The 23840-nt window shown below is 40.5% G+C and overlaps 1 long non-coding RNA gene across 1 annotated transcript; it reads right to left on the bottom strand.

The window, feature by feature from the left end:
* Nucleotides 1–1903: 1903 nt before the first annotated feature.
* LOC138827261 (uncharacterized) lies at nucleotides 1904–16685 on the bottom strand. The gene is made up of 3 exons (XR_011372031.1): nucleotides 16641–16685; nucleotides 2901–2934; nucleotides 1904–1983 (listed from the first exon to the last, which is right to left on the bottom strand). It is a non-coding gene; the product is annotated as an uncharacterized lncRNA (long non-coding RNA).
* Nucleotides 16686–23840: the final 7155 nt, after the last annotated feature.

Here is a 23840-nt window from a genome sequence, read left to right as displayed (position 1 = left end):
ATGGACACAAGAAGTTTTATCTTTGTTGTTGTTGTTTTTAAGGTACTTATAATGTACTAAGTGATTTTTTTGTTTCTTTTGTATGTTCTTCCCACATGGTATAACCCCTGTTTTCACTGTATTTGATTCTGGTGCCCTGCATCTTGTATAGACATTTTTCTAATTTGGGGAGGGGAAAGGAATAACAAAATGCTGAAACAAGGATACAGGTTGATCCATTGTAACAATGAGACTTACAAGACACTATGTTGGAAACAAACTTTACAACTTGAGGGGGTGGAAGGAGTTGGGGAGGTATGGAGGGAAGGGATAGTAGGGGAAAAACAAAGGAGGGGGTAACAATGCTCAATAAGAAATGTACTCATTACCTTAATCATGTAGCTGTAACCCCTCTGCACAGTATCATATATATATATATGTGTGTATATATATATGTATATATATATATAATTAAAAAATAGGAAGTGGTGCTGTGGCTCAAAGTGGAGCCCCAAGTTCATGTCCCAGAGATGACAATAAATAAATAAATAAAGCAAGCAAACAAAAAAGAATCACATACTAAAAAAATAGAAGGCTCCTATTCTTGAATACTTCCTGGATGCCCTGTAACAGCTTGTGGTCATCTTTTTTAATCCCTTCAACCATCCTAAAGCTGTTGTTCACAGTCACATATACTTATGGAACATGTTCTTGATGTCACTAGAGGAAATCATCCCTGCTCTCAAAGAGCTTAGATCCTAATGAGACCTGACTCCCACAAATGATGCTTTACAAACTCACACCTACACTCCACAGAGCCAAAAGTTCCAACAAAACAAAATAAAGATCTAGAAATGCAGAATTAAAATACACAGATTACAGTGGAAAGGAGATTATATGTGGAGTTGATTGGAAAAGATGAACTGGAAGAGCAGAGACAATCAGGTATTCTCTAAGGCGAATGCAGAGGGTATATATGTGAAGGCACAAATGAATACATCATGGGCAGGGGATAACAAGTAGCTCTATTGAACTGGAACAGAGTTTTGTACAGGTCAGAAGGATCATTTGTGCAAAAATAAATTGAGTCAAGTATGTGGGTTTATGTAGGAACATTGTTTTCCTTAAGCGAACCATCACTATTGTCTGTAGAACCATTAGCCTTCACGGAGCTACTCTTTAAATGATGCTGGTGTGAAGGGTAGGGTGAGACATAGCTCAGCGGTAGAGAACTTGTTTAGTTTGGGCAAGAGTCTGAGTTTAATCCCAGAATCCTACAAATTAGCTAAATAATTAATTACAATAAAATGATGCTCAGAACCATTACTTTCTATTTCTTTCCTCATTTTTGCTCCCTGGGATCATTCAATTCTTCTTGTCCCAGGTGTCTGAATTCTCTGCCACGCCCATTTTCTTGGGTCTATAGATACCAGTTTCTAACATATATTTATTTTAAGAAATATTTACATATATATGTAAAGCTTATATATATAATCACAAATTTTCTATTTCCTTAAGTGCAGAATATAATCTTTATTTATGGTTAAAATGCATTATTGTGCATTTTCTGACATTCTTTCCCAACATAAGACCACAACTATTTGTAGTGAAAGAATATGTTACAGTTCACCATGTCGAAACTTGTTTTTGTAAGATACTTTTAAATACATTACAAAAGAAATATGTTTGCTTTGCTTTGCTGTCTGTTATTTTTGTAGACCATTTATTTGTGGGACGAAGAGCTTTAAACAATAAACTAACACAGTCTCAGCCTCCAGCATCTCCCCCGGGGAGGAAGCAGGGTTGCATGTTAAACTGAACCAGATGAAGGAATGCTGGGAACTGTCGGTCTCACTCATGGTTTCCGTATGTCTGGGTTATATCATTCACTGTGCCTCAGTTTCTCTATTAAATGGAGATGGCCATTCTTACTTCACAGTACACTGCTTTTAAAAGATGCTCAAATCAAATGTTGGAGGGTGATCAATGCCAAAATACACGAAGCTGTGAATAAAGATAGCAAAATGGAACACTCAAAAAGCTGTTGAATAAGAAAGGCCAGATGCCACTGGCTCACCCCTGTAATCCTAACTACTTAGGAGGCTGAGATCTGAGGATCGAAGTTCAAAGTCAGCATGAGTAGGAAAGTCTGTGAGACTCTTATCTCTAATAAGCTACCGCTCAAAAGAGCTGGACGTAGAGCTATCACTCAAGTGGTAGAATAGTAACTTTGGACAAAAAAGCTCAGGGACAGTGTCCAGACCCTGAATTCAAGTGTGCACGTGTGCATGCATGCACGTGTGCATGCATGGAACAGTAAAGCTTGGTGGAGTTGGTTTCAAAAGAGAGGAAGGAAAGTGGGTGGGAGAGTCTAATCAAGTACATTGTATGTCAAAGTGAAATCCCTATAATAATAAGGTGGGATAGAGTAAAATAAGGTAAAATATGCTCAAATCCTCAAGGAAGTATAAACGTAACTACAAAGTATTGCCTCCTCCTATTGATGAGAGAAATAAGATTTTATGTGAAATGAAAGTTGCCAGAATGGGTCATTCACTTTCATTCCTCTCAGATGTTGCCTTTAGTGTCATAGAAATAGTGTGTTCATTTATATGTGGACCAGTTCTGAGGGAGAGGCTCATAGCTTTGGTCTTTGAATAACTTTCTTAGGCTTCTCAGCATACATATATTGCTCTAGAATAGTGCTTTGCAAATATGCTGAAGCATTTAGCTCTCTGTCCCCACTTTAGGCCCCCCCCCAAGTTTCAAATCTATCAAAGGCCAATAATTTTGTACAGCACACGAGCAATGAACTCATAGAAAAAATTAAGGTAATTATATACAATTAAATTTATTATTAGATTCAAAAGACACAAGCTGGGGGTGGGGTGGGCGGAGTAACTTATCAGTACCATGCTTACCTAGCATGCAAGTCCCTAAGTTCCATCTTCAGCACTGAAAAAAAAAAAGATTCAAAAGGCAGAAAAATATTATTTCAAATTCCAATGTGTTCTCAGCCCATCACTAAATAACAACAAATGATTTGTGTTTGGTTCTCACTGTGAACCCGCTGTGCTTTGAGTAGCACTGTTCTAAGCAACTGCCCTTTGCTTTTGTCTACCATTTTTATGTGTGTGTGTGTGTGTGTGTGTGTGTGTGTGTGTGTGTGTGTCCTCCCACTGATTGATTACATGACTCTACAGGAGTCTTTGGGGCTGGAACAAGCAAATGCTGGGATATTCTTTTTAAAAGTTTTTTATTGTAAAGATACTGTAGAAAGGGGTTACAGCTACACGAGTAAGGTAATGAGTACATTTCCTATTGAACATTGTTACCCCCTCCTTTGTTTTCCCCTACTATCCCTTCCCTCCCCACCTCCCTGACTCCTCCACCCCCTCAAGTTGTAAAGTTCATTTTCAACATAGTGTCTGGTCAACCTGTAGTCTTGTTCCAGCATTTTGTTATTCCCCTTCCCCTCCCCAAATTAGAAAAATGTATATACAAGATGCAGTACACTAGAATCAAATACAGTGAAAACAAGGGTTATACCATGGGGGAAGAACATACAAATGAAATTTTAAAAAATCACATAATACATGAAAAGCAACAACAACAAAGAAAAAAAACCTTCTGTGTCCTTATCTTGGGGTTCATTTTGCTTAGCATGATCTTATATGATAATATGTACAGAAAATGTCAAACACTATGTGCATATGACCATATAAGATGAGAACTATATTCTTGTTTCTAGGAATCTGGAACATCTTCCCAATTTTGTACTTCCATTTCTAGTTGAGACCACTCTTAGTTGCCCCTTAAATCACTGGGGACGGGTACAGCCTTCCTGTAAAGAGGGCTAAATGGAGACCGATGGTGCACCCACCCCTTAATGATAATTAGACAGGATCTTACAACTTTAAGATAGCACAAAAGTGATGTGCATTTGGTGGCATCCATGCCTTCAGACACTGACAGTTCAGCAATGGTTAGTGTTGATACAGCCGTTCTGCTGTTCACTTTCAGTACAGGATGCAGTAAATTCCATGAGACAGTCGACACGTTAGTATGAGATAGACAGTTTTGATGACTTTGTCCAACTTCAGGCAAGTATAAGTACTCTGAGCATGTTTAAAGCAGACTAGGCTAAGATGGTCGGTAGATTAGGTGTATTAAATGCAGTGTTGACTGGAATTATTTTTAATATATAACAAGTTTGTCAGGTTGTAATGGTAAGTGAAGGAGCGTCTCTATTTTAGGCTTGCTCAAGCAAGTCCAAACTTGCACTCTACTCTTGGAGCTTTTTATTGTGGGGAGGGGGCCAGAGGGGGAATGCCAGGTGCCTGTTATAGTGGCTTGCTGACTCTAACTCAGACACATCCAAATAGAATGCCAAGTCGTCAGCAATTCCTGCTCCAGGGACTGTGGGACCTGAAGAGTCAGGGACTAGAGAAGGGCATTTATCTTCCTTCCAAGCCTTTGTTTTTAGTGACCTCTGCCATCTCTAAAGTGATATTTGCCTCTTGAAAAACGACTTCCAAGCAGCCATCCTTCTTTACCATCTGGAAAGATTTTTCTCTAATGACTACATTCCCATGATTTCAGATAAATAGAAAAGAGAGATGACCAACTAATAATGGGTGTCAGTCTTTTTGGTTTTAAGTCTAGAAAGAAATAATTTCCTGAAACTTCAATAAAATCTACTTATCCTCTTCCTCTCAATTCCTGTCCATGAGGTAATGATATAATGAGACCACCCACCCACTCGTGATTTCTGCTCCTACATAGAGCTATTGTTAGATTCAGGATTATTTATCTGGAATCTGAGAAAGAAGTCAATCAGAGGCTTTCTGAAGAGGTACAAGAAACAATGGATATATGTGAATTTCTCTATAAAATGGGGCCCTAGTGATAGTCAGATTTTCAAAAAGGCTCCATTTTGTGAAAGTTCTTAAAACCTGCTACTTTTGAACTTAGAATCAATGAGATGGGTGCAGGAAGGGATGAGGAGGGGAGAATGATAGGGTAGTGACTGTTAGAGATGTATGAATAAATGAGTGTTAAATGGAACCCCTCTTGTGCAGAAGTAGCTCTCTTTCTATAGTTCAAGCCTTAGTTCTCTGCTATGTAGGTTTGAATCTTATTTTTTAATATGAACACTGTGTCAAATTACATTTGTGATCCACATCATAAGTCACTACATACTTTTTAAAAACTGAATTCAAATAGAATGAAATCACTACTAGTGTTTCATGACTGTAAGGGTAGCTATTATTTCCTAACACTTACTTTGTGTATATATTGGGTCTTAATCTAGAGCTTTAGTTTGCAGGGTTTTGTGGACAAAAATCATCTGGGCTTAACAATAGTGACTCAGGCCTATAATCCTAGGTTCTTGGGAGGGTGAGAATAGGAGGATCAAAGTTCAATGCCCACACACCCAAAAAGTTTGTGAGACCCCCCACCACACACATTATAACCTATAGATGGCACAGTGGCATGAAGCTGTCATCCTATGTGGGAGCCTGAGACTGGTGAGATCATAGTTCTAGGCCAATAAGAGCAGAGTTCACAAGACTCCATCCTCACAAGATTCCAAAGATGCTGGACATAAACAGGTATACTTTTGATCCAAGCCACCATGGAAAGCCTAAAAATGGTAGACCAGGTGCATACTCTATCTCAATTTAACAAACTCAAAAAAGGGCTAAAGGAATGGCTTAGTGATAGAACACATGCATAGCAATTATAAGGCCCTTAGTTCAAAGCCCAGTACCCCCTCCCCACAATATCATTTGAGCAGCGAATCAAAATATACTTAACAGTTCCTACACATGCTCCTGAATGCAATGTAGCTAGGCTGAATCACATGGTGGTAAACATCCATTTGCAAGCACAGACTGGGAATTACACAGAGCAGACTGGAAGGATCAATTCAGGGGCATCTATGATGTTGCCAGACTACTCTCATGAGCCTCAGTTTCCTTATCTGCAAATGGCATTGCCAGTCTTACCGTATAGAGTAGTTGTAAGAGAAAATAGGCTGTGAGCAGAACCAGCTTCATAACTTGTGGGACACAGTACAAAGTGAAAATGGTTGGTGGGGGAGGGGAGAGACTTGTTCAAAACTTACTCTGAATTTCAAGATGGTGGCAGTGGAGCCCTTCAGAGCCAAGCATCCTGTGCACCGACCCAGGTGCACAACCGTAAAGACAGTGAGTGGAAAGCACTGACTCAGTGCTTAATACATAAAATGTGTAGCACGACTGTGTTTATTGCAGCATTATTTACCATAGCTAAGATATGGAACCAACCCAGATGCCCCTCAGTAGATGAATGGATCAAGAAAATGTGGTATATATACACAATGGAATTCTATGCCTCCATCAGAAAGAATGACATTGCCCCATTTGTTAGGAAATGGAAAGACTTGGAAAAATTATATTAAGTGAAGTAAGCCAGGCCCAAAAAAACTTAGGTCCCATGGTTTTCCTTATTTGCAATAACTAGTATATGTCTGAGTCAAGCAGAAAAGGTCAGATAAGTTGATGTTAGGGAAATGAACCCTAAGATATGTATTCAAATGTTTTTTTTTCTTTCAGGTGATTGTTTCTAACACATTTATAAGATTATTTCTTTGGTGCTTTGTATGTCCCTCCCTCATGGTATAACCCCTGCTTTCACTGTATTTCACTGTATTTGATGTTGGTATAATTTGTGGAGGGGAAGGGAAAAAACAAATCGTTTAACTAGAGATACAGGTGGATCCATTGCAACAATGAGATGTACAAGTCGTTAAGTGGAAAAACGAATTTTACAACTTTGTTGGTGGGGAGGTGGAGGGTTGGGTTGGGGGGCAAGGCGTAGGATGGGAAGACATGGGAAGGGGAAACAAAGGAGGAGGCTACAATGCTTGATAAGAAATGTACTCATTATCTTGCCCATGTAAAAAAAAAAGACTCCAAAAAATGTGCTTAAGAAAAGGCCTTTTACTTACTTAGAGCATAGATAAGTACAAATATGAGGCAGTCTAGGTAAAACATTTTATTTATTTATTTATTTTTGGGTCCGGTTGTGGCCATGAACTCTGGGCCTGGGTGCTGTCCCTCAGCTCTTCAGCTCAAGGATAGCGCTCTACCACTTTGAGCCACAGTGCCACTTCCGGCTTTTTTCTTTTTGCTTATGTGGTGCTGAGGAATTGAACCCAGGGCCTCATGCATGCAAGGCAAGTGCTCTACCACTGAGCCACCTTTCCAGCCCAAGGTAAAACATTTTAAACAGAAGCACTCAACTATAAAAACATATTAGGTTGAGCTATCTCATGATGCTGAGCTGAGCTTTCTTAATTAGGATCAGGGATGCTGTATCATACAATTGGTTGTTTGAAAGAAGTGCACTGAGTTGTTTCTGGCATGTCCACGGCTGGCCAGTTCCACCCAAACCCTTCAGTGGGGCTCACAGGGCCAAGCCACACCCTCTTTCCTCGGAGCTACCCTCCTCTCCTCTACTAGAGTCTCTTGGGAACTTCTCAGCAGTCTATTGAAAGCCAACCCTCTTTCTCAATCAGTACAACTTAAATAAAGCATTAGCAAGACCTGAGAATAATGCTCTGAACTCCATGTGAAATGGAAATCACATATTATTAACATTGGTGCAGAGATGAAAAGCAGCTTGTAGGAAAACTCACCATCTCCAGGCCAGTTAATCTATATACCTCAGTTGTTGCCTCTCCCCAACTCTCTGAAGTATAATCCAACCAGGTCTACTCATTGTTATCCATGCTCCATGAAATTAAGAAACTCAAGTGGGCTCAAAACTAAAGTGTATCTATGTCCCTTTTCTTCTTTACATTTTACTTTGTAGCCGTATCTCAAATCAACACCTTCAAATTTTCTGGCATTTATATCCTTACATACATAAATCTATCATGCATAGCATGCACTGTTTTGTATTTGCATGCTCTTCTATTGTTCCTACCAGATCAAGTGTCCAGCAGGCAGGAACTGTGATTCATTCTTTGATGTATATCCTGTCAGCAAATAGACTTGGCATCGTTTAGAGAGGGGAAGAGGCCGATAGCCTACTCTTAGTCTATTTTGACATTAGCACAAATTTCCCTCAGATTGTTTCTTGGTGTATGCATAGGTTGTCAAGTGAGCTCCAATCATAGGATGACTGCAATAGCAAATGTCCTCTGACACTTAACGTTTGGGTTCCCATTAGAAAATAGGGATGCAGCTCAGTGTAGAATACCTATTTAGCAGGTTAGAGGCTCTGGATTCAATCCCTAGCACAGAAAAGAAAGAAAGAAAAGGAAGAAGGAGGGAGGGAAGGAAAGAAGAAAGGAAAGAAGGAAGGAAGGAAAAAAGGAAGGAAGGAAGGAAGGAAGGAAGGAAAAAAGGAAAGAAAGGAGGGAGGGAGGGAGGCAGGGAGGGAAGGAAAGGAAGAAGGGAGAGGGAGAAAGAAGGGAGGGAGGAAAGGAGGGAGAAAGAGAGAAAGGAAGGAAGGAAGCAGGTAGGAAAGAAGAATGGAGAGAGGGAGAGAAGGAGAAAAGAAGGAAAAAAGGAAGGAAGGAGGGAGGGAAGGAAGGAAGGAAATATTTGCCTTGGATAGGGTTTGAGATACAGTGGACTTTCTACTAATTACACTGGGTAAAAAGGTAACACTTAAATTTAAAAGTACCTTAAATCATTCTTATATATCCTTTTAATGTTTAATACCTGGACCTACTTCTTATTACAAGGTATTTTTTTTTACTTCAGGCATCTGAAAGTGGAGTAGAAGACATTTATGAAATTAGGAACAAATCAAAGAGTATTATTAATGTGCTCCAGCTGGCTATAAATTTCAGAGATAGTTTTACAGTTATCAGATGAATACATGCATCCATCACAGAAAGAAGGCTTCATAAAGATGGTCTTGGCTTCAGCTTTGGAGGATGAGAAGAGTTGGATGGGTAGAAGAGTCACAGGGAATACAGTTGGGAGAAAGAGTAAGTGGTAAATCAGGTGAGCCTGACTTTAGCAGATAGGGGGATTAGTAAGAAAAACAACCTGTCTAGGGATAGAAGTTTATATTGGGGAATATCAGGTAGCAGATTATGCATATTTAGTTCGGCTTGGAAATTAGTTTTGTAATGATAAAAGTACTGGTATACACTGGAAAATGATTGTAAACTCTTTTTAGGGACATGGAATGAATAGTTGGGCATAGACATTTGTTCTGGATGATCTGTACTTGGTGATTTGAGATGATGAGGACTATGGAGTGTGCAGGGAGATGGAGACTACTGTGATCCATACATGTGAGATTGCAAGAAGAAATAGCACAACCACAGAAGTAGTCAAGCGAAGAGAGGAAGTAATTTAGGTGTTAGGTTTTGGATCTTAAATGTTCCCTTAAAGCTCACGTGTTAAAGATTCCATCTCCCTGCTGTGGAACTGTTGAAAGTCTGGGAATCTTTAGGAACTGAGCCTAGTTAGATAAAGTAGGTTGCTTAGAAATGTGTTCTTAAAAAGATACAGGAAAGCCAGGTAGCTCTGGTGGCTCATACCTGTAGTCCTAGCTACTCAGGAGGCTGAAATCTGAGGATCATGGTTCAAAGCCAGTCAGGGCAGGAAAGTCTGTGAGACTCGTATCTCCAATAAACCACTCAGAAACCACAAGTGGCACTGTGGTTCAAGTGGTAGAGCACTCGCCTTGAGCTGAAGAGCTGAGGAATAGTGTCCAAGCCGAGTTCAAGCTCCACGACTGACCCCCCCCCCCCCAAAAAAAATACAGGAACTCCATTCTCCTCCTTTCTCTCTTTGCTTCATGCCCCCTCCCCTCACTGAGGTGAGCAGCTTTGCTCCCCTATCCTAATGGGCCTTGCCACAGGCCCAAAGTGACAGGACCAAGTGCTTAAGGACTAAAACTGCTGCAGCTGTGAGCCCAAAGAAATCTTTCCTCCATTTAAGCCATTTAATCTTCAAGTCTTTTGTCACAGTGACCAAAAGCTGACTGCACCCTGGGAATTATTGAAAAGGCTTATTTCAGTACACAGCTACTTAATGAATCGTTGCTATCCATAAGAGTTGCTGACGTACCTAGGAGAAGTCAATAGTGGATAAGGCACTTGTGGCCCTGATATCCCAGACTTTGCCTTCTAGTGAGGTGGACAGATAATTAAAGAAGCATTCCCCAAAGTGTCATCTGTTGGGAAAAGTGGAGCATATTCTCCGTGGAGACACACCCAGTGGTTCCTGAGGAAAGGATGGTGACTAACCTCCAAAGACCTATAGAGCAGGGCTTCCTCCCTTCTGCCCTAGGGAAGTGACCTACAAAAACAATTTATGAATGAGGTAGTCCCCTTGTTTGCGGCTTATTCTCTTCAGTTCAGTCTCAGTGATCTATTGTCGTCTGTGGCACTATCTGATTTCATAGTGGGGCTGAGCACATAGCTCAGGGTAGAGTGTGTATTTAGCACGCACAAAGCCCTGAGTTTGATCCCTCACTAAATAAATACCACAAAATAGAAGGGTAAATACAGTACAATCAGATTTTGTTAGAAGATCAGAGAGACCATATTCCTATAACTTCTATTCCAATATGTTGCTAAATTGATTTAATTTAGTATTCATTATTGTTGCTCATGTCTTACAATGTCTGATATGTATGTTGAACTTTATCATGGGAGTGTATAAGTAGGAATAAATATAGTCAATGTAAAGATTGTACTATCTGAAGTTTCAAGCAACCATTGAAGGGCTTTGGAAAGTGTCCTTTGCTGATAAGGAGAGACCGCTATGCCAACAATATTAGCAAACAACACATTCCCGACCAAAGAAGTTTCATTCTGCAGTTCTTTTGCTTTGTTGTCCATGCTAAACTCATCTTACAATTCTACCTGTCTCCCAATTTCCTCCTTAGCTTCAAATCTATCTTGAATTTATTAACTATGATATTAAGAGATCAAACATTATTATCTGTGTTGAGTCCCTCATCAGTTTAAAAAAGCTGGAATAAATATTTTAATCTTCCATAGTAGGATGAGTGTGTCTTAGGAACATTTTATTTGAAACTCTACATCTTAATCCTTGCTCAACTTGTAAGTTTCTTTTTTTCAGATTGCCTATCCTAACTACCCCTAAATATCTTTTCAGTCCCTGATATCATCTCAGGCTATTCTAACTTAAATTTTTTCTTCCTCTTTCCACATGGCTATAGTGCTCCTACTAAATCAACACAGTAAGAATTCATCTATAGGGCTGGGAAGGTGGCTCAGTGGTAGAGCGCATGCCTTGCATGCATGAGGCCCTGGGTTCGATTCCTCAGCACCACATAAGCAAAAAGAAAGAAGCCAGAAGTGGCGCTGTGGCTCAAGTGGTAGAGCGCTAGCCTTGAGCTGAAGAGCTGAGGGACAGCGCCCAGGCCCAGAGTTCAGGCCCCATGACCAGATCCCCCCCTCCAAAAAAAAGAATTCATCTATAATTGTATACATGCTTGTGATTGAGTTATTTCACTAGGATTTGTATTTAATCCCTGCCTAGTCCTGGCACAGTGTGAACCAAAGTGTAGTTTGGTTGAAATAAGTGTGCTTCCATGCTTAGATCCAGATTGATAATGGAGAGAAGTCAAGCAAGAATACAGGACAGCTAAAATGTCAGCATGGCTTTATGTGGGCACTAGAGCCCGAGAAGACATTGCTCAAACCCTATCAGCCTGTCTATGCATTTCACTGCCACCACGTAACTAGAAGTGTCAAAGGCCCATGTGTCCTAAGCCATCTATTCCCTAGAAAGGATACATAATACGGGCAGAGCAGTGCATCTGTGCATGTCCATTCTGCAGCCGCCTCAAAGATTCAGTGTTCCCAGTTTTACAATCCAGCCCCCAGGAGATCCTCATTTCTCACAGCAGAAGCTACCATAACACATGCAAGCAGTAACATCTTTTGCCTAATGAAATTTATTTTATCCTTTCCCAGAGGCGTTGTCGATTTCTTCAGTGAAAGTAAATGTAAATTCAAGTGTAGACAGAGAAATTGTAGATGGTCCAACTGCCTATTCAGAATGAGGTGAGGGGAAGGATTTATATCCATAGGATAAATATCTGCTGGTTGATAGATCAAACAAATGGTTAAGTACTTGCTTTTCCCCTGTACTATATTAAATCTACTACAAAGATTAGCCTACAAGATAGACACACTATTTCTCTCTATTTTTAATAGAGGATAATAGACATTAATTTGTACAAGGTCAAAACCTAGAAAGTACTAAAGTCAGAATTTGATAGTAGGTACTCTGGATTTGTGCTTAGTGTTCTTTTGGATAGGATTTCAAGCTGAATGAACATTTTCTGCATGCTATAGTTTGGATCTGGAATGTCCAATAAAGGCCCATCTATTGAAGGCTTGAGTCCAGTGTCACACTGTTGTTAGGCTGTGGGACCTTTAAAAGGTGGAGCCAAGTGGGAGGTCTTTATGTCACGGGGATATCCACTCTAAGGGGATATGAATCTTGGTTTCTTTCTCTTCTCCTCTCTTTGGAGATGAGAACTTCAGGCATGTGCAGCTACCATGATGTGCTGCTTTACCATAGGATCAAAACCAATGAGCTCAACCAGTGAGGAGCTAAAACCTCCAATACTGTGAGCCAAAATAATCTTTTCCTCTTTAAAAGTTTATTTTCCTTAGGAATTTGTGACAATGAGAGAAAGCTGACTAGAATACTGTATTTTGACATTGTTTAGGTTTTCTTTCTCTTTCTTTCCTTCTTTCTCTCTTTCCTTCTTTCTCTCTTTCCTTCCTCTTTCTTTCTTTCTTTCTTTCCTTCCTTCCTTCCTTCTTTCCTTCCTTCCTTCCTTCCTTCATTCCTTCTTTCTTTCCTTCCTTCCTTCCTTCCTTCCTTCCTTCCTTCCTTCTTTCCTTCCTTCCTTCCTTCCTTCCTTCCTTCCTTCCTTCCTTCCTTCCTTCCTTCCTTCTTTCTTTCTTTCTTTCTTTCTTTCTTCCTTTCTTCCTTTCTTTCTTTCTGAGACAGGACCTCATTGTATAGCTAATGCTAGCCTCAAAATGAAGATCATCCTCTCTGCGTCTCCCAAGTGCTTGAATTACAGGTGCATATAAAATCATACCCAGCTGCACACTCTATCATCAGCAAAATACCTGAGAATAACTACAAAAATTCTTTCTAAAGGAGCTGCGTAAGAAAGTGGATGCTGCAGGAGATTGTGAATACATAGTATCTAATATTTCTATCAACTATGAGATTATCCCCAAATCTTATTGCCTGAGGAGATGGTTTCCTTAGAATCAAACTTTAACATGGAGAGAACAATAGCGAAAATCCTGTCACTAAGTAGTTAGAGTTATTTATAGTCAAAGCATTTCATGAAAGCACATTGTCAAATTGATGTGTTCCGAAGTCTGTCTTAACTGCATCCCTTCCCATCTACCTCTAATACTCATATGCACATATTCATCCAGCAAATTTCATTTTCTCCTTTAAAATTGCTGCTCTGGGAAGTGTACGTCTGGTGCATGGGGTAGGATGCCAGGCTTGAGCTAAACGGCCAGAAATGCAAGGCCCTGAGTTCAAGCTCTGGTACACACACACACACACACACACAGACACACACACAGACACAGAGACACACACACAGACACACACACAGACACACACACACACACACACACACACACATACACACACACACACACACCTCTGCTCAAAGACTGCTCCTCTAGGATTCTCTCCTGACCTCTTTGACCCAGCAGGGTCTGTCCATATCCATGAAGTGCTTGCCTTTTTCATGGAATTCATTACTCTCTCCTATAAACCATGACTTTCTTATCAGTTTTCCCTACCGAAGTACATGTGCCTTTGGGATTAAGAGCATGCCATCTCTGTAGTTTACAGTCTGGTTCACAGTACTGAAAAGACACTTAACATTTGCTTGTATCAAATTAATAAGTCATGACAGCATAGAGCCTCTAAGTCTGAAGGAAGAACCCTCATCTTCGTTTTCAGGGAGCTGCCGGCTGAAGACAGCTCCCAGCACATTTCCAAAGTGTGAACAGACACAGCCTATGTATGGGCCCAGGGTGACCAGACAAATCCCCAAGTTGCAAACGCTTATGATTTTGAGGATAGAAGACCTTAGAGACACATTGTTCTCACTTGTCACTGTGAATAGAAAAAAAAAAGTGGCACTAGATTCCCAGGAGCAGCTTGCTGTTGACAGCGCAGTGGGGGGCTGGTCCTCAGAAAAGGTGATGAGGGAGTGTGGCCTTGCTTTACATTGTGCTCTTGCATAAGGTTTCCTTGCCATGGAGCTTTTCTTTAAAAAAAAAAAAAAAAAAAAAAAAAGAAGGAAGTGGTGCTGTGGCTCAAGTGGTAGAGCACTTGCCTTGAGCTGAAGAGCTGAGGGACAACGCCCAGGCCCAGAGTTCAAACCCCACAACTGACAAAAACAAACAAAAAGATTTCAAGAAAAAAAAAAAAAGACAGATACTGTAGTTCAAGGTCACAAGTGTGACTTTGCTCTGTGGAGAACTCAGTTTCTCTGCTCCCAGCACAGCGATTTTCCTACCAACGGATTCTAACACAGCCTTCAAAATTAGCTCAATGCCTGCCTTGAGTGAAAAAGCTAAAGGACTAAACTCAGGCCTTGAATTCAAGCCCCAGTACCAGTATAACTGAATAAATAAGTAAGTAAGTAAATAACTCAGGCCATACCCCTTCTGGGAAGCCTTCCATGACTAGTTTCCCTTAGCCATTCAGTGCCTTCCTTCACATTCTCATTAACCATGTATGCTTTGTTGTAGTACTTACTGCTCTGGTTGAACTTGTCTATTTTCTATCAGGCTGAGAGCTATGGAAAGTTACATCTATGCCCTATTTCCCAGGACTGAGCACTGTGCCACAGAAAGAGACCCCTGTGTTTCTCCTCTCCCTGTGTCTCCTAATGGCAGTGGTGATGGTGGGAATATCTTTTGAAGTCTTGGCCTGTGTTTTGGGGCCAGGAAGTGGGGTACACATCTGCACATTTCCCAGCTGCAGACAGCAGGGAGAAAGCTTTTAGTGTGGTTTTTTACCATGTTAGGACAAAGAAAGCCAACCTAAATAAATCCCAAGAGTCCTGTCAGCAGCCTAGATCTAAAACGACATTTCATTCAATGCCACCTTGCTCTCTCCCTCCTGCACAAAACCCTCTCCTCCCTCAGTGCCACCAACGTTAGAGAACATAAGGTTTTCCTGAACTGAGCAGCCACCCCAATGCCATCATAAACACCCCCTGGGACTTCTTAATGGTTGGGAAGACTCAAAGTGGTCAGCAGCTATCCTGGGATGAAGGATCACGGGTAGAAGAGGCTGAAACAATCCTTACAGATTTTCCCGGCAGTGCTTTTCCACAGACTGGAATGGAAAGGTGCCACTGTCTTAGGGTTCACTGGTGTGTACAGAAAGCTCTCTGGCTTTCTATTGTAGAGTCTCTGGCTGAGCAGGGCAATGAGGATGGTAGCTTCAAAGATAAATTCACATGGGGAAGCAGGTAGAGAGTAAGAGCCACCTCTAAAGAACATTGGATACTCTTTCATAAGCAAGCACTAGGATTCTTTAAAAGATTCTTTGCTAGCTGGGTGTTAGTGGCTCATACCTGTAATCCTAGTTACTCAGGAGGCTGAGATCTGAGGATCACAGTGTGAAGCCAGCCTGGGTAGGAAAGTCTGTGATACTCTTATTGCCAGTTAACCACCAAAATTCCAGAAATTATGCTGTGGTTTAAATGGTAGAGCAGTAGCCTTGAATAAAAAGGCTTAGGGACAGCACCCTGAGTTCAAGCCTGAAGACTTGTTAAATAATGGCAGGTAGTTAAATAATGGCACTCCCATTTTTGTTTTCCTGAAATAAACCTTCTGAGTTAACAAATAAGCCAGAGTCAATGCTAGATGTTTTCATTAATGAACATATTTCTCAGTGGAGTAGAAAGAGGAGAGGGAAATTAGGTCTCTTTCCTGGCTGCAAATGACCTTAAAAGATGCTGTTAAATAATAAATGTCCATTAACTGGTCTTGGAATAATTGCATTTAAACCAATTTTATGATCATATAGAACCACATTTTACATCAAAGCACAGGAAGGCAAATTGCTTCATAACAGAACAGTAACTTTCAGAACTCCAAGAAACTTCAAGTGTCCCCTGAACATGGCTGTACCAGCCTGGGGCATCAGCCTCCTCTTTCCTCACCGAAAGGTGAACTAGGAACCAGATCATAAAGATGGAAAAGGATGTTCCTCTTTAAAGACTAATGTGTGGCCTAGAGCCATCAAGTGATCAGTGGAAACTCCGGACATCCATTTTATCATTGACACACTGTTACCACCTTCTCTTTGCTCATCCTCATCCTCATCATCGTTTGCGTTTTAATGGATCTATCGAAGTGTTCAATAAAATGATGTTGCTCCTGATGAAGAACTAAAGAAGAATCCTTCATCCTCTCTGTAGTCCAGGGAAAGGGAGAGCAGAGAAAGAAAGAGGGAGTGAAAGAGATAGAGAGATGCACAGAGACACAGAGAGATGTACAGAGATAGAGAGACAGAGAGAGAGAGGCAGAGAGACAGACAGGCAGATTTTTTCCTAAAAGAATAATGTACATTTTAGTATTCAGTAAGACTTGTTCATACCATTTTTAGAGGAAACAAGAGAGAGGCATAACATTCCATGACGTGACAGGGAGTCATACAAAGAGTTCAAAGCAAAGGATTTAGGGAAGGCATAGGCAACGGCAACAGAACTTGAAGTGCATCAGTTGCCTTGGTAATCGCTCTGCTGTATGTAGAGCGTGCTGGTTGCTACCCGACGTGCTACATTAATGGATTCGCATTAGGCAATGTTCCCTGTGTGCCTCCTGTTATGCTACATGAGATAAAAGGTACATTATATGCAAGGGCACACATGCTTTGTAAGGAAATATGCTCCTTGCTTCCGTGAGGATGGACTTCCCACTGCGGACAGTAATTCTGAACATCTACCTTCAGGAAATGTAGATGATCAATTAGGGAACAAAGCAAGAAAATTAAATCTGTCAATACTTTCCCATTTCATATGTTCAAACTCCACCCACCACCTCTACAGACCGAGAAGTTCTTACAGACTTCTTTTTCTTGGATTTGCCCTCCTTAATACTATGATTTTAAGAAAGAGATTTTCAATAAGAATGGCGAGACACTGATAAATTGACAAATAAATGAATTACCTAACATTACTTCTAAGGCAGCAATATGAATGAGTGGGATTTAGGTCATGTCTATATTAAGCCAGAATGGATAAGAGAAAAGAATAAAAGCACTCCTCCACTCTACTCCTGGCATTAGTCAGTCTTCCCTTACTATATCAAAATATCAGAGATAATATCAGTTGGCCTGTTGTTTTAGGCCTGTAGTGGGACAGCACTGCACAGTGGGCATATATGGCAGGTCAGAACCACTTACTTCACGAGCCAGAGACAGAAAAGAGAAGAGAAGGAGGGGACCAGGATATCGCAGTCCCCCTCAATGATACATCCCAATGATAGACCTCTCATAAGGCCTTACCTCTTAAAGGTCAAACCACTTCCTATGCCACACTGTGGACAAGCCTTTAACAGGTAGAGCTTTAGAAGACAGGTATCCAAACTGTGCTATGCCTTTACTACCTACTACCTTATTAGACTTAGGGAAGGAAAGGAAGGGAAGGGAAGGGAAGGAGTAGGGAGGGGAGGGGAGGGGAGGGGAGGGGAGGGGAGGGGAGGGGAGGGGAGGGGAGGGGAGGGGAGGGGAGGGGAGGGGAGGGGAGGGGAGGGGAGGGAAAGGAAGGGCAAGCTGCACTTGCCCAGAAGACCTCCTTCCAAATTAACAGAAGTCTCCATGCTGGCATTAGTCTGTGTTGACAGCAGGCAAGATGGCTGCAACCACTCAACAGATTACAGTTTTCCTATACACTGTACAACTTGAAAAGGCCATGGTACAATGGTTCTTCTCTGGTAAACTGCAGCTGATGAGTTTGAAGGGAAACTAACTTGGACTTTTGATTCCCATTCTGTTTCTCACATCTGTTGGTTAAGAGGTTATTTAACTGGAGAGACATTTCAAAATACAGTTTTTTGGGGCCTCTTTATAGATTTGATTTGAGATATTTTGAAAAACTTAGGGGAATATGATATATACCCCAGAATAATTAACCATCCAAGAAGGTGTGTTTGCAAGTGTCTTTGGAGTAGGAAGTGGCCTAGGACCACTTGTAAAGTTTTACCACTTGTGGTAGAATTTGTAAATCCAAGCTATTTAGGGGGAAGAGTACAAGGGTGATAATCAGAGTCCAGCTCAAGTGAGGAATTCGTGATAACCTATTTCAAAAAAAACAAACGACATCACAGCACCTGTATAAGCCGCTATTCGGGAGGCTATGGAGAAAGTGCAGGTAGGGGGATTAGGGTCCAAGGCTGGCTCTTATTTTTCCTAAAGAAATAAAAAGGGTTGAGAGCATAGCTCAAGAAGCAGAACACCGAGCAAGCATGAGGCCCTCAGTTCAACTCCTTAGTAAAGACAAACAAAAAAGTAACCAGAACCATGAGTGAGTTAGTATCTGCTGGGGAACTCAAGTAATTGTTCTTTTAAAAAAGGATATATAAAATGTATTTTATATCATAGCCATATATTAGCTGACAATCCTTCACACCTAAGAAGAGTTTCCTTGAAAAACTATCACTTGATTTAAGAATGCAAAATGTTTACCCTCTCAAATGATGCAGAAGCAGCAATGATTTATCCAATGACCATCGCTGAATATTGTGTATCATGTCTTATAAAGTTAACATGAATTAAAATGTATTGTTTCTTCTATATTAAATATTTATACCACACAAACTCATTCTCCACAGATCTGTGACTCAAAAAAATAATGTTTGCCAAAAAAAGAAATATTGATATTCTTAAACTGTGTCTTCAATAAGCAAAAGTTGATCAAATAACTTTCATCAACATGAAGGTTAAACGCTTTGCTTTATAAAAAGCCTGGGACTTAACTGTCCAACGTGAAATAGTTATTGTGGAACAATCTAAGTTAAGAGTATCAAGATTTAAACTAGGTACAGTGGCTCAAATCTGACAGGAAAATTTTCAAATGGTTTTGCAATGAAATAAAAAAGTTTAAGAATAGGTTTAACCTTAAACTTCACATTTGGATTTTGACTCAATAATCTCTGAATTACCATCATCTATGAAGAAGACACAAAATGCTGATTTTTACCAAAATGTTTATAATTTTGATATCATACTTTATAGTAATGTGAAAAATAAGATCTTATGTTTTCTTTAAAGATATTTATATAGTTTTTGTTTCTGAAGCAAAACTTTATGAACAGGGCAATAAATATTAAATATCCTAACATATTTCTGTTGTTGTACATGTTCATAAATGTTCAATGTTGATGGGATTATAAAAGGTGGATTTGAACTTCAAAAAGATCAAAGATCACAAAGAAAAGAAACTTGGAGGCAGAAAAAGAAGTTATCAGAATTTTGGAAACCCAGAGAAGCAGACTGGATGCAGCATTTGTAAACAAGGTGGTCTGGGATTGAGCAGGGTAAAACAACGATTTGGGTTTATTCCTTTTCTGCAGTATCACTCTTGCTTTTGCTGTGTCCTCAAGGTAAGTTTCCAGAATCATCAGGACTGATCGTCAAGGCTACTGAAGCCAGATTTATATTTCTTTTAGATGTGTGGCTGTGTTGAAGTGGCCTTCCCATGAACACTCGGAGGTTTCCTTGTCTGTACATTTTGCTCTGTGTGTGTCCTGCACTAATTCTGACAGTTCCAACTCCTACAAGAAATCCTTTCTGCAGAGCATGAGCCTGAAAGGCTCATGTGCAAAGTTTCCTCATGGAGATCAAGGAGATGGCTCCTTCACATCGTGGATGACTTCATTACAAAGTTTCTCAGGATCAGCAGGGTGCTGGTGGTTCATGCCTATAATCTTAGCTACTCAAGAGGCTGAGATCTGAGGATCAAGGTTTGAAGCCAGCCAGGGCAGGAAAGTCTGTGAGATCTTATTGCCAATAAACTACTCAGAAGAAGCCGGAAGTGGAGCTATGGCTCAAGTGGTAAAGCGGTAGCCTTGGGCACGAAGAGGCCCAGAGATAGCGCCCAGGACCTGAGTTCAAGCCCCAAGACCAGCAAAAAAAGCAAAAAGATTTCCCTGTCCTGGCTTCCCATATTCCCTTCTAGTCTCCCAGCTGCCATGTGTGCTTGCCCATTTCTCCATCTCCCTTTCTTGCCTTCATCTGCTGACATGTCTTCCAGTCCTCCAGCTTTTCTAGACCTGCCTAACTATATCCAAGCCTGCCGGTCCCTATATGGCAAAGTATGCACACTCTCTAGACATCCATGGGGGCTATGTACAAATATATTGCCTTGTCACATCAATAAGATAAGAAAATTGACCACATTATAATCATTTATGACAGCAGTTGTTTTGCCTGTCACTTCTCTGGCATGAATCTAAGGAATGCCAGTAATATAAGTCCCCATTATCTCTCTGGATCACCTATCAATGCCTTAGCAGCGCATTCTAATTGTGAAAAGGCTTCGCTGACAACATGGTTTGGGAAACTTTTCAGAAAGCTGCACAGCTGGGAGTGACATCTTAAATCCGAGTTACACAGGTGGCTGTAGGCACAAGTTGGGTGACATGGTCAGTTCAGAATGGAAGCTCTGGTTAAGTGGAGAGGCTTAAAGTTATTTATCTACCCAGTGTTTGCTGTGCACCTACTGTGAACCAGACATTCAAACTGGTACTGACACTACAACAGGAAATGAAATGGATAAGGTTTCTGTCCTCAGGAAGTCAGTAGTCTGCTGGGTGAGTCAAGCAGTTAAAGGACCAACTAGAATATCATATGCTTTATAGACAGAGGAAATACAGACTGGAATTAGACAATAGTATTATTTAGAATAACTAGAGAAGGAGTGGGAGGGTCATATAGATAGATATAGATAGATATAGATACATAATTTATTTTATTTTTGGCCAGTCTTGGGGATCGAACTCTGAGCTTGGGTGCTATCTTTGAGCTCCTATTTGCTCAAGGCTAGCACTCTACCACTTGAGCCATCACGCCACTTCTGGCTTTTTCTGTGATTAATTGGAGATAAGAGTCTCACTTTCCTGCCTCGGCTGCTTTCAAACCTCAATCCTCAGATCTTAGCCTCCAGAGTAGCTAGGATTTATAGGCATGAGCCACCAGCGTCCAGCAATATTTTTATTAGAATATATTTATCATACAAAATAATGATAGACATAGACAGTGACTTTCTGAATAGGATTTTAATTGGTTAGGAAAAAGAGTCAGAACTGACACTTGGCATAAGGATCAATTTTAAAAGTTTCTAAAACAATTACCAGAGACAACCCATAAAGCAGGAAAAAAAATCTTAATCAGTTATTTATTAGACAAAGGATTAATACCCAGAATGCATAAAAGTTCAGAAAATTAAACATCAAAAGAACAAATAATTTGATTAATAAATAGAACAATTGAACAGGTAGTCTCAAAGGAAGTACAAATGGCTAACAAATACATGAAGAAAGATTCAGCTGCCTAGCCATAAAGAAAATACAAATCAAAGTGAAACTGAGATTCCATCTCACCCAAGTCAAACCAGAACACAGGAAAGAGGAGCCCCAATACAACGCTGATATGAATAGAAAATAGTGCAACACTATGGAAATTAGGATGGAAGATTCTCATGAAACTAAAAATAGAACTACCATATGCTCCTGCTATACTATTCTTGGGCATATAACCAAAGAACTATAAGTCAAAATACAATAAAAATACCTCGAGACCTATTGAGTTTGTATGTATGATGGTGGTGGTGGTGGTGGTGTGTGTATGGGTGTGTATGTGTGTGCACACATGCACACACACATGCATGCACCAGTTTGTGCTGCTTGAACTGGACACTTTGTGTTCTTGCCTGGATTTTCCTAAAGGTGCTACTCTACCACTTAAACCACACCTGGGCTTTCTGCTTTTTTTTTCTGGATAATTGGAGATAATAGTCCTACAGATTGCTGCCTGAGATGGCTTTGAACTGTAATCCTCAGCCTTCTGAGTATTACAGGCTTGAGCCACCAGCAACTGACTTGCATATCATTTTCATAACAGCACTATTTACAATAGCCAAGTTGTGTAATTAAGCTAGGTGCTCTATCCAATGAATGTATGAAGAAAATATGGTACATGTACACAATGCAATATAACTCAGCAATAAAGAAGAGATGACAGTATGTCCTTTGCAGGGTAATAGATAAAACTGAAGCTCATAATGTTGAACAACAGAACCAAGCTTAGAAAGACAAATATTATTTGTTTTCACTAATATGAATAATCTAGGAAAAATAATAATAATATGACATGAGTGTAAAAGAGGAACTATTTGAGCAGGGGGGGAGAGAACCAGCAGGAGAGGGAGAGAAAATAAAAAGGGTGATGGAGAGGGGAGACTGTTATAGAAGTATATTATATATAGAGAGAGATAGCTATCTCTCCCTTTATCTCTCTCTATATATCAAAATAGCATAATGAAATCAAAGAAAAAAACTACTGAAAAAACAAGAGAAGATGGTTATGGAAGAGTAATATAGATGGGGTGAATCTGATCAAAGTATATTATATGCAAGTATGTAAATGTTAAAATGAAACTTCTTTGAATAATTAATGTATGCTAATAAAAATTCAAAGTAATAGTTTTCTTTATGCAGATAATATATTTTGATTAAGAGGGTTGAGATTTAAGACCAGCCCGGGCTATATAGGGAGACACTGCCTCAAAAAGAAGCCAGTGAGCAAGGAAGGAATCAAGCAAGCAAGAAAGCAAGAAACAAGGAAAAAAAGAAAGCGAATGAGAAAAAAGAGCAAGCAAGCAAGGTTGATAGGTAGATAGCTAGACAGACAGACAGGCAGGCAGGCAGGCAGGCAGGCAGGCAGGCAGGCGGACGGACGGACGGACGGACGGACGGACGGACGGACGGACGGACAGACAGACAGACAGACAGATAGATAGATAGATAGATAGATAGATAGATAGATAGATAGATAGATAGATAGATAGATAGATAGATAGATAGATAGATAGATAGATAGATAGATAGATAGATAGATAAGAAAAAAAGCAAGTAAGCAGGCAAGAAAGAAGAGGAGGAGAAAAGAAGGGTGAGAGGAAGGAGGAGGAGGAGGAGGAGAAGGAGGAGGAGGAGGAGGAGAAGGAGGAGGAGAGGGAAGAAAGGAAGAGAGGGGAAGAAAGATGGGCAATATGAAAGGTATCAAGAAGAGCTGTGGTAGCATAATCTCAGTCCTAGGGAGGCGGAGGCAGAAGCTCAACTTGGTGTGGCACATGGGCGTGGGAGTGGAGGGCAGGGAGAGGCTGGAGAAGAAGGTTCCATATTTGGCTCCCAAATTCTCTTCTTCCTAACCTTCAGGGATGAATCTAGGGTCCTCCTTGTTTCCTTAAGTAGTTCAACTGAAACCTAAACCCAATCTGAGTTTGTGCCTTGACCGTATCTCCTTCTCCCTGGATGAACACAGAGTCCCTGCATCCGGAGCAGCTCTGCAGCCTCCCAAAGACACCCTCCATGCCTGACCCTAACTCTAAAAGTGAGACACACCAGCACACTGCCGTGTCACTTGATGACCCTCATCTTAGTTGAGATGCCTATCAGAAAAAAAAAGTTCAACAAAATATAGGTTTTAGGTGTTATAATTTCTTGGCCCAACCTTCAAAAGAATAGCAATATGCAAACATATTACAAATTGAGGCGGTCCTGAGGCCTGAACTTAGGGCCT

The sequence above is a fragment of the Dipodomys merriami genome, unplaced genomic scaffold (genome assembly GCF_024711535.1).
Source record: "Dipodomys merriami isolate MVZ:Mamm:240054 unplaced genomic scaffold, mDipMer1.0.p SCAF_153, whole genome shotgun sequence".
Taxonomy (NCBI): domain Eukaryota; kingdom Metazoa; phylum Chordata; class Mammalia; order Rodentia; family Heteromyidae; genus Dipodomys; species Dipodomys merriami.
This window is presented reverse-complemented; position numbering and strand designations above follow the sequence as displayed.